Source organism: Notothenia rossii (genome assembly GCF_949606895.1).
Source record: "Notothenia rossii genome assembly, chromosome: 3".
Lineage (NCBI taxonomy): Eukaryota > Metazoa > Chordata > Actinopteri > Perciformes > Nototheniidae > Notothenia > Notothenia rossii.
In genome coordinates this window covers 38,049,973-38,063,496 of record NC_136901.1, presented here as the reverse complement: position 1 = coordinate 38,063,496, position 13,524 = coordinate 38,049,973, and the positions used below count along the sequence as shown (strand labels likewise).

Genomic DNA, 13,524 nt, shown 5'->3' with positions numbered 1-13,524 from the left:
TGTTAGCAGAGTAAGCATTACTTCATTGCTGTTTAGGATCCAAATAAGCGGAGGAATAACGAAACATCAGAGACAGTGGCATTTCATTCAACGGGCTCTCCCATTGGAGGCGTGGCTTTATTTATACCCATCATGACCTTTACTCTGTTACGCTATTGGCTTCCGGTCATGCACAACAAATAACACAAATTGGTAACACATTTACCTGAATGTTAACAGTTAATGTTGTCAGGCAAAATACTAACACAGAAGATCCTGTATACACTATTAGTCGTCAACGCGGGCCTTTTTTCTTTTCCCAATGGTGGTTCCTCCTTGGCTGCTTGTCTACGACTCTCATCGATGACCGCCCCTTCGCTACAACCCCCCTCCCCCCACATCTACAGGTGAAAATTACTTTTGGGACAAATTCATCGCAAGAAGTGGAGCAAAAGTCATGGCTGCAGATTCGTCGATTTATACTGCCACAGAGCAGATTCATAAAGTTGTAATGACTGATTTGAGAGGTTGTAATAACCAAGTTGCAGTTGCAATGGAAAATATATAAAAAATATAAAAAAAAATTCAAGTGAACATTTCATCACTAAATTCATTTTTTTCTACAAGCTTCAAAACTTTTCTTTTTCTTTTGTGACTTCAAATTTGGTTCACAGATATGTGGATATTTTATACAAGTGTAAATGTATGCATACAAGCTCAGACATCAGGTTTTACACGCTCTCGCATTTTGCACCATACAGATGTAGCACCTAATTTCAGACAGTTTAAGTGAGGGCAGTGGCCGGCACGGGGTCTGCCCTCGATCAAAGGAAAACCTCCAGCGTGACTTGAGACCGCCCCCTTGATAAATACGTTGAATTATAATGAAGCCAGCTGCAATGGATCATTGATCCACCAGGGGGTGCAGTGGGGTTCCACACTGGAGCTCATGTGAAATAAAGTCTGATACAGTACTGTAGATTTATATCTGGTAGGCTACTACTGTATAGTGGATCTTTGTTAAGATCCATATGCCACGGATAGGATCATACTCTGTGCTAAATAAGAGACATGTAATTATTTACAAAACATCACCATATTTTTGTTTAGCAAAATAATGTTGGTTAGTCCACAACTACTGTTCAAAAAAACATCGATTAGGATTTGTAATCCTAATTTAATCATCATCTTCACCACAATTATTTATGTTTATGTTCGCCGAATTTACATGAAAGCAGTGACAAATATGAATATACTGTATTCAACTTCATTAAAATGTTATTAACGTGCCTAAACTCAGTAATTCACTAAAAATATTTATATTTTAATGGAGCCTGAAGGGTGCTCTTGAATTAAATAGGAAAAATGTTTAATTGTGGAGGACCCCCTGTTTCGTGTGTGGGTGTGTGTGTGTGTGTGTGTCCCCCCCCCCCCACACTTCTCAAACCAAAGTTACACCCTTGGATTTTAAACAAAGTCACGTGACCACAACAATATTAGAAAAAATATATATTTGTATTTATTTTAGGATCTTAAAATCAGACCTGTTTTTTAAATGAAATCTGACGGCAGGCTCTGATCACCTAATGATAAATGCGCCACACCTAATCGCCGGCCATTCAGCCACAGCTCCTTCTATACAAATCAAACTGTAGACGGTGTGAAAGCGCCTATTGTTTTAATTAATGGTCGGAATGTGAGCCTTCTCAAACAAAAAGGTTCAATCAATAGAGTAACATCTTATCTTATCTTAATAATATCTTCATATTAATAACAATAATAATAAATCATACAGTATGTGTCCGAAAGAGAGCAGGAGGAAGCAAACACCAAAACAAATATTACAAAAAATATACTGCATATTAAAGCAAATGATTGTAAAGGTAAAACTATGAGCATAACAAATAAAGAAGTGTAAAGATTTACATTATATTATTATGATTATTTAATATATACAGTAAAGACTATATATTATTGAATTACAAGATTAGATATACTTTATTTGATCTAACATATTGATGTTTTTTTGTTATACTGTAGTAGCCTGTGACAAATATGTGTTCAAATGCTCTTCCCCAAAACACAACTGAAGTAGGCCTACTGAGAGTCCATGAAACTTGTCTTTCTTTATTTGTCAATGAAGCGCCACCTCATGGTTAAATCCTGAAATTGAAAATCTGGCAACGCCCTCTGGGAAAATAGCGTGAGGGCTTAACATTCCTAGCCGCTGGGTTATGGCTAGAAAGGATCCGTCTAATGTAAATATGACGTCACGTTCTCGTTCTAACTCTCGTTGTAATCGGAGCGGCTCGGCTGTAATCGGAAAGGGTCGGGGTGGGCGGGACGCGGGAAGAGACGTCGTTCTAACTCTCGTTGTAATCAGAGCAGTGGTAACCACTCAAAGTCCTCAAGAGATAGGAAACGACAGCAGTGTGGGACCTTATTGCGGGAAATTACTGAGCACACATACCACCTACAGGATGAGACGTTCATGTGTACAGTGATATCAAGACTAAATGATCTTTTGGAGGACGTAAAGCAACACACCCCACATGACAGTAGTCTTCCTCTCACCTTCACGCCCCCCAAATACAAAAGGCAGAAGAGGACCATAACACCTCTCAGTACCAGCCATCGTAGACACCCTTTTTCAGGCCGGGTGGGTCATAAAGCTGAGGTCATGAGATCCAACTACAGAGTGGACAGCTTGAACAAGATTTTAAAAGCTACGTCCCCAGAGTCTAATGCGGGAGGAGCAGGCAGGGGTACGAAGAGGAGGATAGATGCTTTAGGTAAGAACAAAGTATATTTACTTTTGCCATCTCCTTTATATTCACAAAACACAGCCAATCATCCATTCCAATCCTATGTGACATGGCACAGTTCATTTCACTCCAATAGAAATTGGTATAAAAGAGACCATTAGTCTTCTCATTGTGCTTATTGCTGTGGATAGGTGTTAACTATTGTTGTTGTATTGTATCATATCAAAAGTTGTTTTCATCCAAGGCACCACCGCCAGGTGAATGTTGGAAGCTTGGAGATGAATGGAGCTGTAAAGAGGTGGTAAGTAAAACAACGTTTTTAATCCATTGCATGTGATTGATGTAGTTATAAAAAGTATATCATAAGCTGTCATTACAGTCTCAATATCTAACAGCAAAAGGAGGAGAGTCTGAGGAGGAGAGGAGATGAGGAGAACAGAGGAGAGGAGACAGCAAAAGGAGGAGAGTATGAGGAGAGGAGAACAGGAGAGGAGAGGATACAGCAAAAGGAGGATAGTCTGAGGAGAAGATGAGGAGAGGAGAACAGAGGAAACAGGGAAAGCAGAGTAAAGAGCAGAGTTGAAAGAGAAGTTGAAAGCAGAGCAAACAGTAGCAGGAGAAGTAGAGCAAATGTAAAAGTAACTTTGAAAAGTATCAGCAAGAAGATCAGAGTTGCATAATGTTATTTTTTTGTATTCGTTACTGTTATATTAATGTTGTATGTTAATTTTTGTACATAGGATAATAAAGATGATCTTAACCTTGAACTCGATTCATGACCTCATTTCATTATTAAAACCTTAATATCAAATTACAGACTGGATTCAAATTAGGATCTCCAAATGTGTTGATGTAATGTTTGTGATAAACTGAAGGATAAAGTGTTCCTTTATGTGTTGAGAAAATTCCCCTCCCTCTTAAGCCAAGTAAGGTGTTTAAAAAGCCTCTTGGATCAGCTGGAAAATGCATCATCACAAAGCTGAAAACAGCTGTTTCACTTTACTTTTGAAAGATACGACAGAGACAAAGTTACACATATATGATGATATTATAGAATATGGTGCATTGCTGCAGATTAAACTACCCAACGGGATATAAAAGAGGTAAACACATCTACAGCAGTAACATGCAACATACATTTTATTGCACCAGGAGCTATCTTGGGACTTTTACTGCAACAACGTTGACTTGCCTGTGAATACAAAATAAACCATAGTGTTGCTGATCTATTGTGTTGTCATTCTTCTTTCAACAGCAAGACCGCTAACAAGTATTTACATACTTAATATAGTTTAGTTTCTCGCCATCCCAAACGTAAACATTCAGCCACGTGACTGCGCTTCCGAGCCGCTCCAATTACAACCGAGCCGCTCCGATTACAACGAGAGTTAGAACGAGAACGTGACGTCATATTTACATTAGACGGATCCTTTCTAGCCATAACCCAGCCGCTGGGATCCGTTGGGTCTTTGGCAGGAAGCTGTTGGCTGGAGTGCTACATCTGTATCTACCTTCATATCTCCCGTCTTCACATAACTCGCAGAGACGGCATTTAACCCTTCACATTCCAACAGAAACTGAACAGGCAGATTCGAAGGATTTATTTCTTTGGACATTTTATTTTAAATACAATTAAATCAAGTTATTTTGGTAAAACTAATGAAAAATATTTAATATTTTTATGTTTTCAAATATTATTTTTTAGAATATTACATTACATTACATTGCATTTAGCTGACGCTTTTATCCAAAGCGATTTACAGTAAGTAGCCTACATTCGACCAGGAAGATACAACCTTGAAGAAAACAGAATCATATAAGAACACCAGGTTTCATAGAGCTAAAACATTTCAAGTGCTACTCAACTGGCTTTAGATAAGCCAGTCCTTTATTAGTATATAAGTGCTTTGTTAGCAGTTCTTTGTTAGTAATTCTATCGCTCGAAGTGGAGTCGAAAGAGATGCGTTTTCAGTCTGCGCCGGAAGATTTGCAAGCTTTCTGCTGTCCTGATTTCAATGGGGAGCTCATTCCACCATTTTGGATCCAGGATAGCAAACCCACGAGTTTTTGCTGATGGGAACTTGGGTTAAAAATGGAAATCAGAGAGCAACTTTAGGCAAATAAATGATTCATCATTAGCATATAATAATCTCATAGCCTATTCATATAATAATAATAATAATAATAATAATACATTACATTTATAAAGCGCTTTTCCTGGTGCTCAAAGCGCTTACAAGCAAGTAAAACAAAATAACAACAAAAGTAGAAAGTGCTAAGCTAGGAGGAATAAGGGCAAGGGGTTAGTTGATTAGGAGTTGAAGGCAAGAGTGAAAAGGTGAGTTTTGAGGGATTGTTTGAATGATGTGAGAGTGTTGGCGGATCTGACGTGGCTGGGGAGGGAGTTCCAGAGTGTGCTGCGAAGGCCCTGTCACCCCAGGTCCGGAGCTTTGTCCTGATGGGCTGCAGTGGGTTAGCTTCAGCAGACCTGAGGCGACGGGTGGGGTTGTGTCGTTGGATGAGGTCACAGAGGTAGGGGGGGGCAAGGTTGTTGAGGGCTTTGAAAGTGAAAAATAATATTTTAAAGTCAATGCGGTGTTTGATGGGGAGCCAGTGGAGGTCATGGAGGATAGGGGTGATGTAGTCGGAGCGTCGGGTGGAGGTGAGCAAGCGGGCAGCTGAGTTTTGGACATATTGAAGTTTTTTTAGTATGAATGCAGGTGATCCAAAAAGTATGCTGTTGCAGTAATCCAGTCGGGATGTTATAAAGGCATGGATCAGAGTTTCAGCAGCGAGGGAGGGAGGGTGTAATGCGGGCGATGTTCTTTAAATGGAAGAATGCGTTTTTTGTGACCTGGTTGACGTGAGGGAGGGGTTGACAATGGAGCCATTGATGGTAAGAGAAAAATCTTGGGTTGAGCGGGTAAGTGAGTTTGGGCCAATGATTATAAGTTCCGATTTGTCACAGTTAAGTTTTAGAAACTTGTATTGCATCCAAATTTGAATGTCAGTGAGGCAGGTGCTGAGCTGGGAGTGTGCGGTTGGAGAAATTGATTTTGTTGAGAGGAAGAGCTGTGTGTCATCAGCATAACAGTGGAACTGGAGTTGGTGTTGACGGAGGATTTGTCTAATTGGGAGGATCTAGATGTATATACTGTATGATTGTCAATTGTTTTTAACATGAGTTTGTGCGGGACGATTTCCCTTCAATTCTATTGGCTATAACGGTCAGGAAGAGATGTCACATGTCAAAATCAAACAAGGGAGGCCAGAGATATGGACAATTCACCCAAATGGCCCCAGAAGAGGTTTTATTTGCTAAATCTGTCTAAAAAGGTCAAATATCACTTGTTTTGCATCAATCTTGAAACAGGGTACTTATTATATGTTGTACTTTGTATTCCTAAAGCTTTTAGTCTACTAACCCATCATCCAAGGTTAGTTTTCACTATAAGTACAACATATATTTTGGACGGACACTATAATTTACAGTTTTTTACCATGTTCAATCTGAATTTTCTTTAAAATAGAAAACATCTATATTGATTCTGACTTTTCTACATCCAACTGACAGGTTTATCATTACTTTGAGAAAAGAGATTATTAATGTAACCCTTTTAGACGGGAAGATATAGTCATTTGTTCTGGGAATGTCATTTTCAAGCCTGAAACCTGAAAAACAGGCAAGGGGCCTAACAGGGTAAAACAAATACAGAAAATGCAATATGCAAAAGATGAGGGAGTGACATTCAAAAATGGGTGGACCAAAGAGACATGACAAAGAATGAAGTAGGAGTTCAATCCAACAAGCACATCTGACACCGACGCAAACAGGACCAGGGGAAAGACGAAGTGCAAAGAAGACAGAGGACTTGTCTTAACAAAGAGGCAGAATATAGGCTACAAACTGAGGAGAGAGCAGAGAATCCAAAGTTTGATATCTAGATACAAGGTGTGTGTGGACAGGAGGGGACGAGTGAGTTTGCAGAAAGAGATCAGGATGAAGCAACACCATGAGAAGTTATCCGTCCCTTTGATATTGATTTTCCTCTGTTTGGGGAGCCTGATGATCACTGCACTCTGGATCATTGTGGACAACAGGTAAGCATGTCAGTAGCCAATGTAGAACAGGTTTTTTATTTACTCAGGACAGGTTTGCCCCCCCCCCCCCCCTCCCTTCCTCCAGGTATGAGGATAAGTTTCTCACAAGGCATATTTCAAATGGGGGGTGCTGTGGGGATGACACCAGGGCCGGTTTTGACCAATGTGCTGCCCTAGGCAAGATTTTACTTGGCAAAGAAAAACCTCTACAAAAGACCACTACACTACAAACAGAGAAACGTATTGATATGGTCGACAGCTTATATAAGAAAACTTCAAATGTATTTAGTATTGCATGAACATGTTTAATTGGGGTGGACTTCACATCCTCTCGGGCTTCCCCCGGGAAGATTTTTTTTAACATTTTAAAGTATAATGCTTCAATCTGGTGCACTTTGAGCGCCCAATTACTAGAGACTGATCTAGGATACAACTCTAAAACACCCATATGAAAAAGATCGGTTTGCATTTTAATAATCAAATAAGTATGTGAAAATAACCGATAACCTACCATAGCCAATAACAAATAAATGTAGGCTAACTTGTTTTATTTTTGTGGTTCAATTATATCTTATTTTACCAGTTAACATTTATTCATTTATGTATATTTTTAAATCTCTCCAGTTTTAAACAATATCTTTGGTTTACTGTCCTATACTGTAGTATACATTGGAATGATTTCAAACCTGTTTTTATTTATCCTAATAATTATAAAGGAGTGCCTTGGAAATATTTGTTTACATGAATTGTGATCAATAGTCAAATAATAAAATTCAATAACGTTCTTCAACCCCCAGGTGTCCCTTTCTATCAGCTCTGCACCGTTATGGTGTAAATACAGCCTATTTACCAATTGGATCAAATATAAAAGTCAGCCGAATTAGTGTTGATACTGCGAGGAGACGTATTGTGTGAAAAGAAATGTAAGATGTTGTTTAGTTGCTTATATATTTATGATCCACGTCACATATTCCGTTTCGGCAGCAGTTCTTCCTGTTTGTCTAGAAGTTTTCTCATCAGGGCAGATAATTAACATTTAATGCAGCCGAACCGTGTATTACAATGCCGTTATGTGATGACCTCCAAAGAGAAAAGCAAGCAAACTCGGAATAAAGTATTATTTTATTTTTAAAAAATGTTTTCGGATTTCATATCAACAGGAAGTCCGGTTAACTAAAATGTCCGTGCGGAACAATACCCCAACCTAGATCCGTGGGTGAATAATGTCAATCACCACACTACACACATCCCTTCACATTTACATTTTAATTTACATTAAAGTATTTTGTGAGGCCGTCTAAAATGTTTTTAAACATAATTAGGGTTGTAGTTGAAGAGTTTGTAAATTATTAAATAATCGCACAACGGCACGTCCATTAATTCCACAACCACACACATGGATTAACATCGATTTAATACATTAATATAGCCTTTGTTTCTGCTGAAAGAGATGTCAAACAGCTGGGGCAACAAGAAAATTGGCGAAATTGAGTTTGACTATTAAAAAATAAATAATAATTATATTAATATTGACAATAACAACCAACTGTCGGGGAGCGTTCTCATGGCGTCGATTATCAACGCTATGGGAGGTCTATGAAGGTCTATGGGACGCCCTGCCCGTTGAAAGCTGACTCTCAAGGGGTATCCTGTCCGTAATAGAGTGATGGGGAGGGGCCCTGACCGACCGTCAAATCAAATCAAATCAAAGTTTATTTATAAAGCACATTTAAAAGCGATTTTAAAACACATTACTTCAATCACAGAAAAAGACAATAAATTACAACAGATATATAAAAAACACAGGGAAAAGTCAGGAGTCGTGCTCTGCTCTGACTAAAAGGTCAGGGAGAAGAAGTGTGTTTTAAGAGTAGATTTAAAAAAAACAGGGTCTGGGCCGACCTCACATGGAGGGGCAGAGTGTTCAAGAGCCTAGGGCCAGCTGCTGCGAAGGCTCGGTGCCCTCTGGTTTTGAGCCTGGTCCTGGGCACTACCAGCAGCAGCTGGTCAGCAGACCTTAAAGCTCTGGCTGGGGTGTAGCGCTGGAGGAGTTCTGCTATATAGACCGGAGTTTAAAATCAATTCGGAACCGAATTTGGAAGCCAGTGCAGTGAGGCCAGAATTGGGGTGATGTGGTCACGCCTTTTGTGGCCAGTGAGTTGACGTGCAGCTGCGTTCTGCACTAGCTGCAGGCGTTTAATTGACGCCTGGTCCATACCCACGTACAGAGCGTTGCAGTAGTCCAACCTCGAGGTAACAAAGGCGTTAATAACTTTTTCCAGGTCTTTAAAAGATAAAAACAACTTTGTCTTGGCCAATAGTCGTATTTTAAAAAAGCAGGTTTTGAATATGCTGCTGTCCTGCTTATCGAATTTAAAAGCGCTATTGAAGGTCACTCCAAGGTTCGTGACAGAGGGGAGGATATTATTTTTGAGGGAGCCCAGAATATCAACCTGGAAGGCTGGAGGTTGGGGTCCAAAAAAGATAACCTCAATCTTGGTCTCATTGAGGTTGAGGAAATGTTGGCTCAGCCAGGATTTGATCTCTGCTAAGCAGTTAATCAATAGCTGTAATGAGTTGACATTTGAATTGAGTGGCAGATAGATCTGTACATCGTCGGCGTAGCAGTGGAAGGGGATGATGTGTTTTGTGAGAATTGAACCTAGGGGCAGTATCTACAGTAGAAAAAGGATGGGGCCCAGAATCGAGCCTTGGGGAACCCCAGAGGTAAGAGGGGCTTTAGCAGAGGAGAAGGCACCTAGCTGAACTGAGAAGCTACGGTCTGTCAGGTAGGACCTGAACCATGTAAGGGCAGAGCCTGTGATGCCAGCGGACTGTTCAAGCCGTGACAACAGGATGCTATGGTTCACAGTGTCAAAGGCAGCTGTCAGGTCTAACAGCACCAGGATACCTGGGCTACCTGAGTCGGCGGCTAGGAGCAGATCATTAAAAACTCTTAAAAGGGCTGTTTCAGTGCTGTGCATGGGTTTGAAGCCAGACTGAAACTTTTCATGGATGCCATGCATGGTTAAAAAAGATTGCAGCTGGGCGTAGACTACTCGCTCCAGGGCTTTAGATAAAAAAGGTAGCTGGAAGATGGGCCAAAAATGTGCGAGAATGGAAGCGTCAAGATTTTTCTTTTTAAGTAGTGGCTTTACCACGGCATGTTTGAAGGCAGCTGGGTCACATCCTGAGCTAAGAGAGGTATTTATAAGTAATAACATACTTTTGAACCTGTTAAATCCCGAGCCTGTTTTTCAGGTTTCAGGCTCGAAAATGACACTCCCAGAACAAATGACCATATCTTCCCTTCTAAAAGGGTTAAATTAATAATCTTTTTTCTCAAAGTAATGATAAACCTGTCAGTGGGATGTAAAAAAGTCAGATTCAATATAGATGTTTTTTATTTTAAAAAAGATTCAGATTGAACATGGTAAAGAACTGTAAATGATAGTGTCCGTCCAAAATATATTTTGTACTTATAGTGAAAACTAACCTTGGATGATGGGTTAGTAGACTAAAAGCTTTAGGAATCCAAAGTACAACATATAATAAGTACCCTGTATCAAGATTGATGCAAAACAAGTGATATTTGACATTTTTAGACAGATTTAGCAAAAGAAAACCTTTTCTGGCGCCATTTGGTTGGATTTTTCATATCTCTGGCTCCCCCTGCTGGATTTTGACATGTGACGTGATGTCTGTCTTTGCTTCCCCTGTCGCAAGTTCGGATCACTCAGTGATGATACTATATACCTAAATAATCTGTGGAACCTCAGCTTTAATCGGAGATATTGTATGTGCAGCTACGATAAGTAATAAGGGTACTTTTATCTTGAGTTCTTTGCCAATGTCCGTTAGCATTTTTCTCTAAGGGGTCATTTAGATGCTTCTTATGAGACTTGTGTTTTGTTTTGGTAAAAATGGTTTATATCGTCAGTTAGCTGAGATTATTTCCGTTAATTTGGTATAACACATTAATAGGTTCTTAAATATTAAGATCCGCTGAGACACAGTGTCCTGAAAAAAAAAAACAGGGTCCCGGCTTAACAGGTTAACATGTCAACATGTGACGAGTTGGGAGTGAGAACGTGTTGGTCTGACGGACCTGAAATTTGGCACACTTATCCGGGTGGAGCTGCTCTACATATTATCCTCCCGTATCCCGAAGCTCCGCCTACTTTGATTTAAATGAGCATAATGTGAAAACCAGTGAAATATTAACTTAAATTTCTATTTTTTTATATTCAACACCAAACTTAGTGCACAGCATCAGTGGAGGGTCAGACACATTATCGTATAAAATGAGTACAAGGTGTGGAAAAATGTGGCCGACATCAATCGAAATATATTAGCAAAAAGGTGTGGCCTAGACATAAATGCTCACAATTCATTCGAAATGTATCAAACTATCACAGATTTCGGTGGATAGGTTCAGTCTGTCTTGGGGAATAGGCACAAAAAATCATGTTCATTTTCGACAATAGGGGGCGCCAAAAACACAACAAATGTATACCTCAAGAACGGATGGACCAAATAAATATATTTTGTCATAGATATACTGGCAGGACAAGTATAAACTGAGATTTAAAGTGTTGCAACCAATGATGAATGTGGGCGCGTCCTATTCATTTTGTTCTCTAAATCGAAGAGTTAAAAACACTTACGGACACATAACTTTGTGTTGAAATGAGTTACGGCCTTTAAACTTGGAACACACGTGACAGCCCACAACCTTTTCCAGGCTGTACAAAACAATTGTACGTTTTAGCAAATACGGCTCAGTAGCGCCCCCTATTGTGCGGTAGTCACATATCATTTCTCCGAACTACCCGAAACTTGGCACAAACATTCGTCATGGATGCCTTTTCCGCACAATTTTGAAAGGACTCCTAGTGAAATGGCCGGGACAATTCCCTTCCAGGTCAAGTTCAGCCCATATCCAATGCGATGCTACATTGCGAAGGAATAGTCAGTCGCTCGAACGCGGAGCTCACAGGCTAGAATGTACCATTTTCCAACATTTAGATGTCAGATAAGCTACTCTGCCTTCCACATCATCTCCCTCTCTCATACACACACACGCACGCACACACACACACACACACACACACACACACACACACACACACACACACACACACACACACACACACACACACACACACACACACACACACACACACACACACACACACACACACACACACACACACACACACACACACACACACACACACACACACACACACACACACACACACACACACACACACACACACACACACACACACACACACACACACACACACACACACACAAACCCTGCCGGCAATGATGTTGAATGTTAGTCCAGCAGCTCCCTCTGCTGGCGGCACATGCAATTACAACAGACACATATGCACTCCATAACACACACATGCAGCTCTTAAAGCATATAATATATATCAGGCTACAGTCCATGTATATGTTATGATGTGAAGCACTATTTGGTTTTATGAAAAATATCAACTGTTTATTTGTAGATATCTACTAAAGCAGGGGTCACCAACCTTTTTTAGGGTGAGGGATACTTTCAAAAAAGAAAAAAAGTTGGGGGCTACTTTTACTCCTCTTTTTTTTGTTTTTTGCAGTGTATATATTTAGCACATTTTAACATTATGATATGCTTACCTTTAACCTTTGTGTGCTGTTTGGGTCTGTGGGACCCATTTTCTTTATTTGGGGGTGGACCTCACCTCCTCTAGGGGGGTCCTCACCTCCTCTAGGGAGGTCCGGGGGCATGCTCCCCTGGGAAGATGTTTTTTTAAAATGTTGAAGTTAAATGCATCAATCTGGTGCACTTTGAGCACAACATGAATTTATGGATACAGCTCTCAACACTCAGATGAAAGGGAGCTGTATACTTTTCAATAATCCAAACATCTTTTAATAACATTTCCTTTTTTGTTTTGTGTATTTTATACATTTTGGATTTGCTTGGCGAGCTATTTTTAGAACATGCCCCGCGGGCGACTCACATTGCCCCTGCGGGCGACTCACATTGCTCCTGAGGGCGACTCACATTGCCCCTGAGGGCGACTAAGTGCCCGCGGGCACCGTGTTGGCTACCTCTGTACTAAAGCATACAAATAAAGTGTGTAATGTGGGCCTGTTACTTATATTATTGAGTGATATTATACACACTGTTCTTCTTTCTGCACTGGCCTCAGCAGCTCTTCTCACTGTAAATGTCGGCTCACAATTAAAGCAGTTCTATTAAAAACATACATGGCCTAATATCCACAGGAGATCCATTTATTGAGTAAAGGGCAGAAAGTCTGCACAACCCTGCACCACACACCACGGTTACTGCTCCTCCAGACAGCCTCCGCCATAATCGATCGTCGACGGGCATTTAGAGACATTTGTTTTCCTTCGAGGCTGCGCGCCCACATCCGTTTCTGGGTCGCTGCTGGAGGACCTGGGAGTCCGGGACGCGAACATTTGAGAAATTACGAACGGCTCATTTCGGAGAACTCGCACGCGTCTGCTTGACGCCGGGACGACCGGCGACCCTCCCCTACAGGCACTCTGACGCGAAGGCCCGCCCAAAACTGACCACAGTTTTAATTAGGGCCTGAGCACGAAGTGTGCGAAGACCTATTGTAATTGGTAGAATTATTATTATAATTAGGGC

General features: G+C 40.6%; 1 long non-coding RNA gene across 12 annotated transcripts in view; it reads right to left on the bottom strand.

Annotated features, from left to right (window-relative positions):
* LOC307031394 overlaps positions 1-13,524 on the bottom strand; it is a 68,796-nt gene that overhangs the window by 9,543 nt on the left and 45,729 nt on the right. The window lies entirely within an intron of this gene.